Source organism: Cebus imitator, unplaced genomic scaffold (assembly GCF_001604975.1).
Source record: "Cebus imitator isolate Cc_AM_T3 unplaced genomic scaffold, Cebus_imitator-1.0 Scaffold680, whole genome shotgun sequence".
NCBI classification, from domain to species: domain Eukaryota; kingdom Metazoa; phylum Chordata; class Mammalia; order Primates; family Cebidae; genus Cebus; species Cebus imitator.
In genome coordinates this window covers 694,931-712,548 of record NW_016107995.1, presented here as the reverse complement: position 1 = coordinate 712,548, position 17,618 = coordinate 694,931, and the positions used below count along the sequence as shown (strand labels likewise).

The 17,618-nt window shown below is 47.3% G+C and overlaps 1 long non-coding RNA gene across 1 annotated transcript in view; it reads right to left on the bottom strand.

The window, feature by feature from the left end:
• Positions 1–6,939: 6,939 nt before the first annotated feature.
• The window catches only part of LOC119469496, a 68,733-nt gene continuing 58,054 nt past the window's right edge, over positions 6,940–17,618 (bottom strand). Inside the window, exon 3 of the long non-coding RNA XR_005198319.1 lies at positions 6,940–7,097. This is a non-coding gene — a long non-coding RNA (uncharacterized LOC119469496). The remainder of the gene's footprint in view (positions 7,098–17,618) is intronic.

The following is a 17,618-nucleotide window of genomic DNA, read 5'->3' as shown; positions in this document are numbered from 1 at the left end:
AGAGAGAGAGAGAGAGAGAGAGAGAGAGAGAACCTGCTCAGTAATCTCCACAAAAGCCATCTCTGACTTTCCCTGAACTGTGCGCCCCTCAGTTAACTGTAGGCTCGTGGGGTAAACAGGACACTTTCCTTTCTTTCATCTGTCAGCGTTGTTGCATGTTAAGCAATGATAAGAGTACGTCTTAACTTTAACAACTGGGGGAGGGGAGTATTTTCCCATTTATTAAATAAACTGCTTTCATTCAACAAAATCAAAGCAATAAATCGGGCAGCTCCTTGGAGAGCCTGAGTGTGGAAGACTCTGGGCAGTGCTGGGCAAGAGAGGGGGCGTCTGGGAGCTCTCAGTCCAGGCCCTCTACCTCAGTCTACACAGCCAACGACTCCAGCGTGTGCGCCTGGCAAGTGCTTCTTCACACGCGGACTTGGGAGAGGTAATGTTGAATCCATGTCTCCACCCAACCTGAATTTGAGGAGGAAGATGCCCGTGAGAGATCAGAGAGCATCCCCTGGCATGGGGGCCCCCAGGCAGCCGGTCACACATACCGGGGGCCTGCAGAGGGAAGAAACACCGCCACCACAGCAGGCAGAAGTGTCACAAAACACTCATTTTTTTCTAAAAAAAGACAAGAACACACATTGCTGTTGAAATCTTTAACTTAAAAAAGCAACAGTGCAAATTTCAGAATGAGATATATCCTCTATCGCTTCCCCGAGCATCCAGGCCACAAAAAGCGCATCTGAATGGGGACACACGTGCTAGGGTGTGTGCTGATGGAGCACTGACAAAGGCTGCTGTGGCTTTTAAAATGCTAAGGAGCAGCTCAATGGAAGGTGTGGAGCTAAAAGGCAGCTGAGAAAATTAAAAAGTGGCTCCAGCACATAAATAAGAAACGTGGGGTCTCTAAAAAATACTTTCAAACACAGTACTTGGACAATCCTGGATTTGAAGCCCAAATCAGACATGCAATGGCAAAAACGTGGCCACGATTAGATGAAAGAAACACAGTCCTGAGCCACCCTAAGAGAAAAGCAATTCTGCCACGGCCCACCAGTGTGAGCATAACGTGGAGGGAAGGTCCTCACTGCGCAGTTTCCCGACGGAAAGGCTGGTGAGAGTGAGAATTAAAAGAACAATAGCAATTTTTAAACTCCTGCAGATTAAATGAATAAATCCTAATCCCTGTAAAGCCTACTGCCATTATATGTTTGCTCTCCAGGGGCCACGCAAGGCCAAAGCGCCCGTGTGCAGCCTGTGGCTTCCCGCTCAGCAGTCCCCCACTTCTGGGCAGCAGCCAGCATACTGAGGACCCAGAGCAGACTCCACGGAGGACTCTGATGCAAGCGGCGACAGGGCGGCCGGGAGAGCCCCACTCACGAGGCACCACAGCTCACAGTCAGCACAACTGGGGACCCACGCTGCACACAGCCTGTTCTCTGTCTCCTGTAGAAGGCCCGGTCAATTGTTCTTAAACTCGCCATTTCTAGGAGAGGAGGTCATAACGGAAGGGGGTGTGGGTGAGGTGCTGCTGTAGGGACGCGGTGGCAGGGATGGGGGCCAGCGAACCGGACTGTGAATATGGCTGCAGAACCCTGGCTTGGGAAGAGCAGAATCTACACCGACCTGGGAAGGAAGAACAACTGCAGCTCAGACGCTTCCAAGGCACAGCTTCAGAAATTAGCAAAATCTTTCCTCTAAGACAGTGCTTTCTCATAGCAGCTAAAAGCAAGCACCATCCTCTCACCAAAGGGTGCCAAACGATCGAATCGCCACAAGCAACGGAATGAAGTTAAACCTCTACCTCATATCATATGCAACACTTAAAGCAGAATAGATCAGTGACCTAAATATAAGAACTAAAACCATAGAACTCATAGAAGAAAACGCAAGGGGGAAATCTTCATGACCCTGGACTTGGCAGTGGCTTCTTAGCTATGACATCAGAAGCCAGGTAACACAATAAAAAACAGATTAACTGCACTTTGTCAAAATGCAAAACTTTTGTGCACCAGAGGACACCATCAAGAGAGTGAAATGACAACCTACAGAAGGAGATACCTGCAAACTATATATCCATAACACATGAAGTACCTCTACAACACAACAAATAACAACCCAATTCAAATACGGCAAAAGACCTGAACAGACATTTCTCCAAAGAAAATACGCCAGTGGCCAATAAGTCCATGAAAAGATGTTCAACATCGCTATCAGGCAAACGCAAATCAAAACCACAGTAAGACACCATCCACACTCACTAGGATGACTATCATTTCAAAACTGGAAAATAAGGAATACTGGTGAGGATGTGAAGAATTTGGAACCCTTGCACATGGTGAGCGGGAACACAGAATGGTACAGTGTTGTGGAAAATACTTGGGTGGTTTCTAAAAAATTAAACACAGGGCTGAGTGTGGTGGCTCACACCTGCAATCCCGGCACTTCAGGAGGCTCAGGTGGGTGGATCACCTGTCGTCAGGAGTTCGAGACCAGCCTGGCCGACATGGTAAAACCCCATCTCTACTAAAAATACAAACAAATTAGCCAGGCGTGGTGGCAGGCGCCTGTAGTCCCAGCTACTTGGGAGGCTGAGGCAGGAGAATCACTTGAACCCGGACGGCAGAGGTTGCAGTGAGCCGAGATCGCGCCACTGCGATACAGCCTGGGTGACAAAGCAAGACTCCATCTCAATTTAAAAAAAATTAACACAAAACTATCATAGGATTCAACAATTCTCCTCCAAGGTACATACCCAAAAGATCTGAAACAAAGGGCCTCGGAGATATATGTACACATATGTTCACAGCAGCATGAGTCACGATGTCCAAACAGTCAGGATTGTCGAAGGTCCATCAAGAGATGAATAGACAAAATGTGATGTAGGCACACAGTGGAGTATTATTTATCCTTAAAAATTTTAGGAACCAAATTCTGACCATGCCACAACATGGGTGAATCCTGACACATTATGCCAAGTGCAGGAAGCCATGCAAGAAAGGACAAATACTATACAATTCCACTCACGGAAGGTCCCTAGAGGAGCCAGCTCGACAGAGAAAGTGGAGAGAAAGCAGAATGGCGGGTGCCGCAGCTGGTGGGGGGGAAACGGGATTGTTTACTAGGCATGGAGTTTCTGTTTGGGAAGACGAAAAAGTTCTGGGAATGAATGATGATGACGGTTGCCCAAGAATGTGAAAATACTCACTGTCACTGAACTGTGCACTCAAAACGCTTACAACTGTAAAAGGTATGTTATGTGTATTTACCACAATAAAAAAGTCATGATGAACACAGAAATTAATATACCTGTTGGTAAGCAGACTGAAATAACACCCAAGTGTTATTTCAAGAACTAAAAAGAAACACAGTTTATTAAAAGAATCAAGAATTGCTTTACTAACTGATAGGAAATGATCTTCAAGGCATAATAAATGACAAAGCAAGGGGTTGGAAGAGAACAACAGATGGCAGTGTGTCTGAAAATCTCTATGACTTGCTTGAGAGTTCTGGGGCCACAGGCATTCCAGCGAGCCAGCAGCTGGCTGCTTCTCTGGTCCGAGACCCCCACATCCGCCGCACCTGAGGACTCTCCGAATGGTGATGGGAGCCCATGAAGTGGTTCACATGCTGCCCCCAAGCACACAGAAGTCACCCCTGTCATGCTGCTGAAGAGAACTGCAAAATGGGCCCAGAGATGTGCCCTTCCCAGGCCGTGAGCGTGGGCACGAGAGGCACAGCCTGAGCGAGACCACATCACTCGCTGGCGCTTCCACACAGTCTGCACCTGTTTCTGGAAAAAAACCCTGAGTAGGATGATTCATCGACTGCCTTCACTGAACAAATGTTTCAGAACCAGAGTGGCAGAGCTCCAAGGAAGCCGCAGGGGCCTGGGGTCAAACGGCAGGGGCCGCACCCAGCTCTGCTGGCAGCTGGGTTTCCTGAGGCACCCGGCTTTGCCTTAGGAGGCTGGCCGTACCCACCTGTGATGGAAGGTGTGCCTTTCCCACGAAGTGGCCCAGGGCTCAGCTGAGCCAATGGCATGAATGATGAGCATTTTTCCCCTTCCCCAGGGGCTGGGGGCCACCCCCAAGCAGCTCAGAAACCGGGGTCTAGTTTCCCTGCCCTCAGAGCCTGCTCTACAGAGCTCGGGTGTCCAGAGAGTGACACTCAGTTGCTCTGTCCCTCAGCTACAATATGGAAGTCTTTTCTCAATTTTACACACAAAGTTAATACTGTAGACAGCCTGGACTTCCTTTTCACTTATGAAACTCCCTTAAATTTGGTTCATACACAGCTTGTGTGCATCGCCAAAAAACAAGTTGAAACTGAAATCCCCAAATCAGATGCTACCCCCAGCCAGCCAGCCCAGACTCAGCCCGGGGCTGCCCTTCTGCCCACGGGGCTTTCCAAGAGAGACTGCCTGGCTCACAGGATGGGACTCAGAACCAGGGCCTGACACCCTCCCCAAAGTGTGCCAGTGCCCCGTGGGCACTCGGAAACACAGCAAGCCTAGAGACACCCTGGCCAACTCCACGGGCATGGCCAAGCCCTGCTCGGTTCCTGGTCCGCACTGCTCCCTGCAAGCTGACCTCCAGCACAGGCCCCTGGAGAGACTATGGACAGTCTTCCCTCCATGCTGTCCCCACATGCCTACCGTCCAGGGGCCTGGGGTGGCCGCCATGTCTTCTGAATGTCTGCAAAGGCCCATGGCAGGTCCAGTCCACCATGCCCCTGACTGCACACCCCTCCACATCTGCCCGTGGCTAGTCCCAGGGGCTGCCGTCTCACGCCTCCTGAGGATACCCCGAAAGCCACAGGTCTGCACCATCCACCTACAGCAGGGGCTCAGTCAGGGCTTGCCAAATGCCTGAATGAGCCCTGGAAAGACAGGAGACCAAGTTCGTCCTTCCAGCTACCCTGGAAGAGCCCTGGCGCCGGCCCAAGTGTGCTCCCTGGTCACCCAGGACTGTGGGGAGTCCAACTTCCGGGCTTCTGGCCTCTTCAAGGGTACCCCAGATGAAATGCATTCTAAAAAAACAAGAGCAGGATGAACACAGTCCCGGGGCCTCCTGAGGATCTCAAACCCTGCTGAAAAAGCCTTATGATGAATGTTGGTGCATGCAACAGGAAGCATTCTGTGAGGCGTCTGTTCTTCAGATCTGGACAGTGAGCTAGTTGCTGTCCAAGCCCCGAGTTTCCCAGACCTGAATGCAACACTGTGCAAGCCTCACACACAGGGATCTTTCTTAGGCCCTACAGAATGCCCACTGGAAGAAGGCAAATGCTCCCGACGAGGAAACAACCTATCCCTGAGAGTGGGGAGCTGGTCGGGGAGGAAAGAGAAACACCACACATTTCAGGAAATAAATCCCATCTGGGCCCCGCATCCTCCCCCAGCAAGCACAGCACACATCCGATCTGCCAGGCTCGGCACCGCTGAGAAGAGGACTTTGTCGGGCGCAGCCACGCGCCTGACCTCTCGGGCACCCGCTGGCCCTCTTTATCTCCAGCTGCCTGGCCCAGAGCTCCGAGGGCAGGCCAGCCCTGGCCGAGAGTCAGGAGCGGTGGAGCTGGGCTTGGTGTTTATGTCTGATCCAGACAACTGGGGGTTTATGACGATTTACTGACGCAAGAGCTCCCCAAAGCCGCATGCCAGAAATTAATCAAGGGAGGAGGAATTCTTTTTAAGAAACCACTTGGCGGCTGCGAACCTGCCTGAAGGGCTGGAAGTGTAAGCTGAGCTCCTTCCTCAGGCCCAGGCCACCAGGCAGCAGCAGCATACCGGGGACCCACAGGCAGAGCCCAGGGCCAACTCCTGGCCCTGGATGGAGGCAGATGGCATGGAAGGCCCTGCAATGCCAGCCCCTTTCCTCCCCTCCGCAGCTACTTCCCCACCAGCTGGTCCTGGGCCAGCCCACCCCCAAAAGGACTCAGAAGCGTTTATGGGGACCCCACCAGCCGTGCAGACCCCAATGGGGGGTCCTCCGACTGGAATGACAGGAACCCTCCATCATTTGCCAGTAACATTCTTTTCTCAGGAATTGGGTTTTATGGTTTATAATCACTCATCATTAAAAGAGAAAAAAGTAACACAAGTTTGATTCTACCCTGTCATCTCAGTGAGACAGGGGCAGCCTCTGTAGCAGCAGCTGGGACCAGAGGCCAGGGTGGGCCAGCAGCTCCTCTCCAACTTTCTACGCACCCCTCCTCCCAGCAGGGCACCCTCCTCGGCTCCCCCATTCCTGCCCTGCCTGCGCCTGGGCAGCAGCGTCAGGCAGGGTGCTGTCAGCTGGGGGAGGGCAGCTGGCATCACACAGATACCCGTGCTCGATTTGTTTTGTGATCTAATATCCAAGTATTTCTGAAATTTCAAACACTAAAGGACACAGGTTATTTATATTTATCAAAAAGGGCATGAGTCTGACAAGGTTGACTAAACTAAACCTTGCCAGACACTCGGGGCCTGGCCTGGGCTACAAAGGGTTCTGGATCCCAGGAAGAAGACAGCAGCTGACATCCCTGGGCAGGACCAGGCCCTGGTCTCCACGCCTGCCTCATCTGATCCTCACGACAACCCTGTAAGGCGAAGTCTCTTAGGGGCCCCATTTCTCAGAGAAGGGAGCAGAAGTCCAGTGGGAGGTGACCACGGCCACATGGAGGAGCCTGGATCAGCGGCCAGAGCGCTGATGGCCAGAAGCCACACACGCAGGCCAGGCACAGCCGTCTGGAGAGCCACGGCAGAGCCACAGGAGAGCCAGGAGGGACACTGGGAGTGGCACCGATTGGCCGGACTGCCAGCTTTCCACAGGAGCATTGGGAAGGGAAGGTCCAACCAGGCCCTAGAGTGGACCCTGTGCCAAAAGAAGAGATGCCTGCAGGAGCCATCACGAGGGAGTGGCCGCTGCTAACTCTGCCTGGTTCCAATGGCCTGAGCGAGGATCACCGCGGACCGTGGCCACTCACCTGGCAACCAGGACTGCAAGAGGGCGACAGAAAGGAGTGTGGCCAGCCAAGGACACTCGAACTCTAGCCCCCAAACGTCGGTCTGGGCTTCCACTCCAAGAGGCTCTTCTCCAACACTGGACAGCCCACGAGCGACCCTGCGCAGCAGCAGAAGCGGCACAGGTCAGCCAACTTTCACACTGTTTTCTTACCTCGAAGAAGGGTCCTGGTTCTGACAAACAAAATAACTGCCTCCCCACAAAGCTAAGAAGATCCCCTGTTTGGCAAGGTGCAGTGGCTCACGCCTGTAATCCCAGCAATTTGGGAGGCCAAGGCGGGTGGATCAGAAGGTCAAGGGATGGAGACCGTCCTGGCCAACAAGGTAAAACCCCGTCTCTACTAAAAATACAAAAATTAGCTGGGTGTGGTGGCACGTGCCTATAGTCCCTGCTACTCAGGAGGCTGGGGCAGGAGAATCACTTGAACCCAGGAGGCGGAGGTTGTAGTGAGCCGAGACCACGCCACTGCACTCCAGCCTGGGCAACAGAGCAAGACTCCAACGCAAAAAAAAAAAAAAAAAGATCCCCTGGTCATGAAGCCTGGCCTTCTACAGGGAGAAAACGTGCTGGCTTCTTCCTTACTAAGCTATCTGCATTCAATGTGTCTTATCTTTAAATGTTTTAAGTGTGCAATTACACTGAATGGAATACACTTTTAAATGTCATATACTAAATGTGGTGTTTGTAACCCAACCATTCGCTTTAAAGAGATCTCGCCCTTGGCCTTCTCCATCCCAAAAAGGCCCCTGAAGAGGACAGGCTATGCCACACCGCAGCCACATGGGCCAGGCTCCTGCACGCTGACCTGCTGCCCTTTGCGTGAGCACTCCCCACCTGCCTGGCCTTGGGGGCCCGGAACGCAGAGCAGGGAGGAAGGCAGGTGCCCCTGAATACAGCCCAGGGGACACAGTGACACCCAGAGCAGCTAAGTCAAGCTCTCGGCCAGCGCAGAAGGCAAGTGGGGCAGATGGGCCGTGGGAGCAAAGGGTGGCCAGCACTGCCCTGACACTGGTGACACTGGTGACAACGTCCTGCATATGATTCCTCAAGCTAAATCCAGAATGAATTCTTCCTTCACATTCAAGGGGAAAACAGTAACAGCCAGGATAAGGAGACAGGTGGGGGAGCGCAGACAAGCAGGAAGGGGCGGGCGCTGCACCCTGGTCAGGGAGATTCTAGAGCATTTACAAGGTGTGACATAAACCACCTCATAAAATATCTGAATAAAAGTGCTGTAAGAGCTGCTCGAGGCTGCAGATGTATTTCAGTCCACTTTAAAATACAACCCAGCAGTTATTTTACTGCGACATAAAGATGAATGTAAGCCTGGAAAGCAACCTGGGACTCGTGAACTAAGCCGTCCAGATATCGAATTCCACGAGAGACCCTTCAGCAGGCACACACAGGGACCAGGTGAGGGACCTGCAACGCCACATCGCAGTGGCTGCGCCGGACCCACGTGTGGGACGCCGACAGGTAAAGCTCAGCTTCCACTCTGGGCTACAGCAGGCCGGGTCCTCCCACGCCGGCCCTCCAGCCAGGAACACGGAGGACAGGATGCAATCTAAAACATGGATCCGCTCGAGGACCCCAGGCCAAGGGAGAGAAGGGGCTGGAAGAGGGCACACCCAGCCCACGTTTCCCCTCGAGCTGCGGAGCTGAGCAGCACGGGACAGTTCAGACCCCAAAAAACCAACACCGGACTGATCATGGGGATGAGGAGAGCTCCGTGCCAGGAGCGATGACAACGTGGACCCGACCAGCCCTCGCAGAACCCGCAGTCAGACGTAAGCATAGAAAGAGATACAAGAGGGAAAGGTGGACATTTCATAGCAACAAAAAGGCAGTTATTCCAACAAGAATGCATAAAATTCTAAATCTGCCTAGGCTTAAAATAGCTTCAAAATAAATAAAATCTAAAACTGACAGAGCTAAAAAGGGAAACAATGGCAATCCACAAGGACAGCGGGGATTTTAAAATTCCATTCCCACCAACTGACAGAAAAGCAGACGCTAAGATGAGTAAAGGTAACAGCAGATCCGAACATGATGATTAATTTGATGAAATGGACATGTAAAACTGGCCAGTCTCCATTGCTGACTTTTTCTCTTCAAGTATACATCAAATGCTGACAAAATTGACCATAAAATCAATATAGCAAAATTTAAAGAATTTCTAAAAACCGAAATTACATGAGTGATCATAGTGAAATTAAACTAAAAATCAATAACAAAATGAAAGCAAAATGCTAGGAAGTTCATAAAGCATTGAAATTAATAAATGTATTTCTAATTAACACAAGTCAAAAAAAAAAGAAACTAGATAATATTCTAAACCAAATTATAATTAAAATGACACTGAAAAGCTTGCACAATCTAGTGAAAGCCATACACAGGTAGAAATGACAGATGAAGAACTTCTTCAAAAAAAAAAAAAAAAATCAATGACCTAAATATTTATTTTAATTAGTAAAACAACCACCCCAGCAAATTAAAACCCAAAACAAAGAGAAATCATAGTGTAAGAGCACAAATTTATTCTTTTAATTCAATTAAAAAATAAACAAGAAAAGCAAACATGGTTCTTTAAAAATATTAATGTAATAAATAAGCTCCTGGCAAGGCCAATGAAGGAAAAATGAGAGAATAAACATCATCAGGAATTTAAGAGGGAATGACACTATAAATCCTACAAAGATAATTTAACTATAAATCCTACAGTCATTACAAAGATAATTTAAACAACTTTATTTCAATACATTTGAAAATGCAGATGGAATGTAAAAAATTCCAAGAAAATCTAAACACACAAAAGCTGACACAAGAAAATCTTAAAAATCTAAATAGTCCTATATCAGTTGAGGGTGGAATTTACAAATTTTTCCACAAAGAAAACTCCAAGATAGGTTCATAAGTGAATCCATCAAACCTTTAAGAAAGAAATAGCATCTTTTCTACATAAACTCTTCAAGAGAATCAAACAGGGGCCAGCAAACTATGGCCCATGAGCCAAGCACAATCTGTGGCTTGATTTTATACAACCAGCAAAATAAGATGGGATTTTTACATTAAGTGGTTGTTGGAAAAAAAAAAAAAAAGGAAAATGAGAAAAAAACGTGCAACAGAGACCACATGTGGTCCGTCCAGACTCAAGTTGTTAATGACTCCCCACAGAAAAATTTTGCCAATCCTAGGTAATAGAAAAAGAAGGCACCTTTACATTTTAAGAGATTAGTATAACTTTAACATTAAAATGTGACAAAGTATTTCAAGAAAAAACAATACATGTCAACACGTCAATCTCATTCATATCTTTAGATGATAAAAATTAAGCTATAAGCAATGTAAATTCAACAGTATATAAAAAGAATAGCACATTATAATAATTATTATAGAAGTGTAAGGCTGACTTAACCTTACACTTTTAAACCTCACATTTTCTGATTTTACAATCAGAAAATTCATCACAATAAAATAAAGGAAGAAAAGCATAAGATTATTAACAGATGTAGAAAAAGTCTAATATATTACGTTGAACTAAATTAAAATACTACGTTTGTAGACTGAAGAATCAAATACCTGCAATTTCACATGATTCTATCTAATATTTTAACATCTGCTTATGAGAAAAACTCCACAATAACTAAGAACAGAAGTAAACTGCACTAATCTCACAGACTACACATAAATTATAACAAATTTTATATGTAATGATGAAATACTAAAAATTTTTCTCTTGATATTATAATAAGACATAGATGCCAAATATCACCAATGTTTAGCATTTGATTGAAGGTCCTAGGCAGTGCAGTAAAGCAAGAAAGACATAAAAGGTTTAAAAATTAGCAAAGAAGAAATGAAACATTTACCATCCACAGACAGTGTGCATTAAAAACCCCAAAGAATCTACAGATAACTGGTATAATAATAAACACTGTGCAAGGTCTCTGGAGACATGATAAATATACAAAAATTAATTGTGCTTCTAAACATCATTACAAAAATAAAATTTTAAAAACAAACAGCATAACACCCCCATATACACCAAAACCTAGAAGTAAATCTAACAAAAGAAATAAAAGATCTCCAGGCTGGGTGCTGCAGCTCACACCTGTAATCCCAGCACTTTGGAAGGCCAAGGTGGACAGATTGTTTAAGGTCGAGAGTTCGAGACCAGCCTGGTCAACATGGTAACACCCCATCTCTACAAAAAGTAGAAAACAGTAGCCAGACATGGTGGCACATGCCTGTAATCCCAGGTACTCAGAAGGTGAGGCACGAGAACTGCTTGAGCCTGGGAGGTGGAGGCTGCAGTGAGTCGAGAGCCTGCCACTGCACTCCAGCCGGGGTGACAGAGCAAGACTCCATCTCAAAAAGCAAACAAAAAACTAAGATCTCTATTCTGAAAATTACAAAATATGACTGAAGAAATTACAGATGCTCAAAATAAATAGAAAGATGTAGCATATTCCGGGATTAGAAGACTCCTAATAAACTGATTGCATATGCAAATCAATGGATCCCAGTTGAGACCACAGCAGGTATTCTGTTGAAATTGAAAAGCTGATTTTAAAATTCATATGGAAATACAAAGGGCTAAAAAGAACGAAGACAAGTTTTGAAAGTTTTTAAAAGTTGAAATATCCACATTATTAGATACTATGGTTAACTGTAAATCTACAGTTAATTAAAATAGTGTTGTATTGGTACACAGATACGCAAATAGACCAATGAACTAGAATAAAGTGCAAAAACAGATCCATTTATATAATTTACTTGACGTATTACAAAGTGGCATTGGATAGCAGAGAAAAAAGGTTGATTCTTTTAAATAAATACTGTTAGGCCAACTGAATTTCTAAATGGGAAAAAAATAACTCTCAATCCCTACCTCACACCATATTAAAAAAAAAAAAATCCCAGTGGACCATAGCTCTAAATGAGTGATAAAACAATGAAATTTCTCAAAAATAATATTGAATAAAATAAAATATCTTCATCATCTTCAAATAGGCATAAATAAAACAACTATTAGACTATTAAAAGAACATCTGTTCACCAAAAAAAAACAACCCATTAAAAAAGGGAAAAGGCAGCACACAGACTGATAGAAAATAGCAACAAACAACAAACAACTCACTCATATCCAGTCTATAAAAACAGCATCAACAAATCAGTAAGAAAAATAAAGACAAACCAATTTCTTAAATGAATAAAGACTTCTCCACCAAAGAGCACATCTAGTTGGTCAATACACATATGAAAAGATACTCAACATTTTTAGTAAAGTGGGAAATACAAATGAAACTACAATAGTTAAAATGAAAAAGAATTACAGTACTATGTATTGGCAAGGACAAAGCAACATTCTATAGGTCAGGGTGTAAATTGGTACAATCAATTTGAAGAACTGGTTGGCACACATACACCTTATCAAAATAAATGCATACTTACGTGGGCCAATTGATATATACAAGAAAATTACAGTAGCATTATACATAATTCCAAACTGGAAACCACCAAAATGTTATCAGCAATTGAACCAAAAAATAATTTGTGATATGTTCATACACTGAAATATTATATACCTATTAAATGAAGAAACTACTAAGCCACAATGTCAATAAATCTAACATATTGTCAAGTGAAATAATCCAGACAATAGGAATAAGTATTATATAATTTATATGACGTTCCAAACCAGGAGAAACTCATGTTAGAGCTACAGAAGTGATATCTATAGGGTATGGGAGTGAAGGTACAATAACAGAGAAGACACATACGGGGCGTTGGGGTGCTGGGATATCCCATTTCACGATCTAGGTAGCAGTTACAGGCGTCTTCCTTTTGGGAGAGTTCATCAAGCTAAGCAGTCATGGTTCCTGCACTTTCCTGGATGCCTGTGATATTTCAACTAAAAAGTCCACTTAGACAATGGGTGCTCTTCAAGACCACGTGTTTATAATAACAACAATGGAAAGACTGATAGCAAACTCCCTGTCCACCAGTAGTGACTTGTTAAGTTAATCTATCACATCCATGCACGACCATAAAAAGAAGAGTCCCCAAAGGAAAACCTAAAAGCAAGTTGCTAAAGTAACTACAGTATACAACCATTCACAAACAAACATTATGCAAAAGAGGGTATCTACAAATGCATTTCATTTTCTGAACTCAGAGTTACCGACAAATCTTATTAAAACTTGAGTAGACAGTACAGAGGGCTGCCGGTATACCCTAGGACACCACCTGCACTGTCTCTGCTGTTACTAGCATCCTACCTTACTACGGTCCATCAGTCACAATTGGGAACCAATACTGACATTACTGTTGTTAACTACAATTCTGGAGTATAGGATTTCCTGAAGTTTCCCACTGATGTCTTTTGCTCTATTCCAAGATCCATCCAGGAATTCCACATTCACACTTAGGTGTCGCATTTCCTGAGACTCCTCATGGTGACAGTTGCTCAGAGGATGCTTGTTTCTGATGGCCTTGGCCTATCAAGCAGGCCTGGGAGGGAGTAGTTCGTAGGATGTGTGTCTATCGGAATTTGTCTGATGCTTCCCTCATGGTTGGGCTATGGGTTACTGAGAGGAAGACCGCAAGGTAAAGTGCCATTCTCATCACATGAATTTATTTTTAAACACACAGATTAGAATTAACACACACCCACTCCACCAAACTGGTTTTACTGAACAGCTGGTTGTCATACAAATGACTCCGAGGGAGGGAGTGGAGGAAATGGCAAGGCTCAGAGACACGCCGTCAGGTGCACGTGACACTCAGCTGTACTCACCGGCAAAAAAACGCTTCGGCTCCCAAAAGGCAGAAAACGTCCACTTGGAGATAAGCTCACACCCTGCATAAGCCACTAACTGGCAGGGGACTCCCACGCCACTCATCTCACCAATACAAGCTCCATTCACAGAAAAACCCACCGCAAGCCAGTTGTCTCCGCAAACTTCCTCTCTCTAACAGGAAGAAATCAGGGCTCCCGAGAGTAAACAAAATGAGGCCTAAATCTGGCAAGTGAGGAAATCAGACACTTCCATCTTCATCACATACTGTAGCAATGAGCAACCGGGTCAGATAGCCGCTGCTAGGTTTGACATTTTGCGGCTCTTCCTTTCCTCTGAGCTCCCAACTTGCTTCCAAGAATGAGGATAAATTAACAGCACATCCACGTATCTGACCAGAGCCAATTTCTGTTCCCAAACATATGGCAACGGAGGAGACAGGATGCACCCAAGGCGGCCCCTGGCTGTGCGTGACAAAGCTTTCCAGGAACAGAGCAAGCCCAGCAGGACACGCGGCTTCGCTGGGCTGAGACCTGCCGCCTGGGCCCTGGCGGAATCATTGAGTAGACGGGACAAGTCACTGAGAGCGAGAAAACCAGAAAAGCTGGCTTGTTTCTATATGCTGCTATCTCTTTGGGGGCAGAAAGACAAAGAAAAAGGTGAGAAGGAGGTGGTCCCGGTCTGGAAATCCCAGGAAGGCCAGGCCATGCAGAAGGCATTCCCCAGCACACCGAGAGCCAGGAGATCTGCAGCCACAGAGGTGAGGCTCAGCCCCGCCCACCAGCCAGGTGCAGAGACTGCTGAGAGAGCACAGGCTGGTACTCAAGACGAGCACAGAGGGACAGCTCTGCTCCCGGCTGGCCTGGTCCGTGCCACCAGCTGGACCTGTTTTATCTCGGTCCCAAAGTGCATGGCTTCTAGACCTCCCATGGCACCTCTCTCGCAACCCAAAGCTAGTGCAGTCCTGGAGGCCTGGCGGCTCCCTCTCCACCACCTCCCTCGCCACCGTCTAATACAACTGGGACAGCAGCAGCCTCTACTTGTGACCCTCCTCCTGCTTCCCTGCATCCATGGGTGCCCCGAAATCCCTTTTAGAGGAGGCCTTGTCCGACCCCTGCAGCAGCCCAGTTAACCCTGAGATTCTCACGCTGACCTCTGTCCGATCCCCTGGTGCAAATGTCAAATGACATCCATTAAAACTGACACACTAAAAAACAGCCGCATCTGAGCTCAAAGTTTATTCACACTGAGCTTTTAAAATCCAAAACTACCATTTGATGTTCAAACTTTAAATATCCACTATGTAAAATAGGAAAAAATAAATTACTATTATTTTTCTAAGGCCGTTCTCGAAATCCTCAGCAGCTGCCATAAGAGTCCCATGGATTTTCACGTACGAAGTTTAGATTGACAGGACCACAGTATTCAATGAGATTCTGAGCTCAGCCCATGCAGAACATTCCATAAGCATCCAAGGCAGAAGTGAGATTCGGCCACTAACCATATTTCAAAAGCCACTGGGGTAGGATTCCAGAGCATGTGTCACAGGGGGCCCAGGGCCTCAGGCTCCCACTCAAGGCTGAGATTCTACCAGAAGCGTAGGTTCGGTTCCCCAGTGGCTGAGTTTTGTTTCTGGAGAGCATGTGTGTAACTGACTTGAAAGGTATCCAAGTAAACTGTGAAGGCAGAGGTCATCTGCATTTAAAAAAACTTGTGAAAACTATGTATTCAGTTTACATAAAAGCAAAAAATACAGAATCTGACTTTGAAGAAAACAATGGCAAAGACGTTGTATTGACAAGTAATTTTAACCAATGTTTCTGAATGAATATACCAACTCAGAAACATCAGCCACCTGCTCTTCCGGTCCAGGTGAAGGCCGGCTGCCCTGCCCTGTGCTTCCATCATAAGAGGGTCTGGGCTTTGCCTGTAAACAGGACCACTCACTGCTGACTGCCCCAGTAACGTCCTCTGCTCTGCCAGCTTCCATCAGCTGCAGGGCCACGTGCTGCCAGAAGGCAAAAGTCAAAGGCAGTATCTTTCGAAAGAAACAGGGCCTGATGAAGGAAGCAACCCCAGCCTCCGGAGGCAAAAGGCCCAGTCCACATCACCCACGGAGCTGCCCCTGGGCAGTGATGTCCCAGCCCCTGCCCCTGCCCCAGGTGAAGCCTAAATGCCCTGAGCTGGACACTGATGAGGAACACTGAAGCCGTCTCTCTCAGGTGCTTAAGCAACTCAACGCAGATCTGAATTGTTCTTGTTTTCTTGAAGACAGTACTGAAGCCTGAAATAATTCCCTCAGCACAACTCCAGAGTGGAATCATTCCAGAGAACTACTCACGTGGCCCAGGGCCCCCTGCAATCTCCTGGCCAAGGCATTAAAAACATCATCTCCTTAGAAAATGCAAATCTTTAGGCCACACCCATGCAGATCAGTCCACCAAATCCACCCGTAACAGCATCCATGTACCTTCCAAAGAAATGGAAACACTGGTGAACACGAGAAACATTCTCCCGACATGTGATTCTCATGCATCAGGACCTAGAGACCAGGGAGAGTTCAAGGAAACCATAGCCAAGAACCAAGAAAGCCACATCCATGCTCAGGCCAGGGCCACCGGCCTTATGACTTCTTCTCTCAGCAGAAGAGCTGGCAGCTGAGCATGGAGCCATCAAGACATCATGACATAAATAGGCTGGGGGCCTGAACACAAGCGAGGTGAGTGGGATGTATCCCCACCCCCAACACCCTCCTTCATAACACATTCGGGCCAGGGTGGTCCCTGCAGCGGCCTGGGGCGCGGATCTGCTGGTGCTGCTGCTCCCTAGCCCCAGGACACCCCAACTCTTTCCTGAGCCTTGGCCACATCAAGCCAGTCACAGAGCAGTGAGCTCATCTGGTCACACTAGGCTGTGCAAGCATGGACACAGGCCCACCCCTGCCTTCCTGAACCACTGAGAAATTACGTTTTACCAAATCCTACCAAGGACTGGAGAAGAACAGAAGGGATCCAAATCACAGAAAGATGTAAAAGCAGATAGACAATCCAACTGTTCTCGGAAGCTACAGAGCGGACCCAGCGGGGACAGCCCCACCAAGCTCCACATGCCACTCCCATCCCTGCCTGGGACAGAGGAGGACCACGGTGGGGTGTCAGCACTTCCAGGCCAGGTCCTCCACCGGTGCTGCTGCTCAGAGATGCCTCTGCAGCCTTCGAGGCGTCAGATGGCCTCTGCTCTTCATCATCCCACTGCAACAGCCTGGACAAGGAGACAGACACCCTCTCTCAACAATAGCCTCTGGGGATGCTCACGTCTATGCTTGTATTTAGAAAAGAACCACCTGCCTCGAATGAAGCATCTGCTTCAAAGCCACAGGGCTCCCCATGCTGAAGGACACACGCTGATAGGACATCTGTGCCCTGCAGTTCTCCGTTCAAGTCTACCCCTCCAGCGCAGACACCCTGGCCCCATCCTGATGCTTCAAGACCAAGGATGAGAAGCCCACAGGAGATGAAGGGCACAGAAGATCTTCCCTCTTCGGCAGACTCCCTCTTCAGCAGTCACACCCTAGTCCCTGTCACTCAGAAAAGTGGGCTCACTGCGGCGCACCCCAGACGTCTCTATCAGGACCCTGGCCTCCCATCCCCACCATCAGCAGAGCCACCATCACCATCAAGGAGTCACCTTTCGACACGTAAAAAGCGTCAGGCACTACAAAAACTAAAACTCCTCAGCCAGGCACGATGGCTCATGCCTATAATCCCAGCACTTTGGGAGACCAAAGCAGGCAGATAACCTGAGGTCAGGAGTTTGAGAC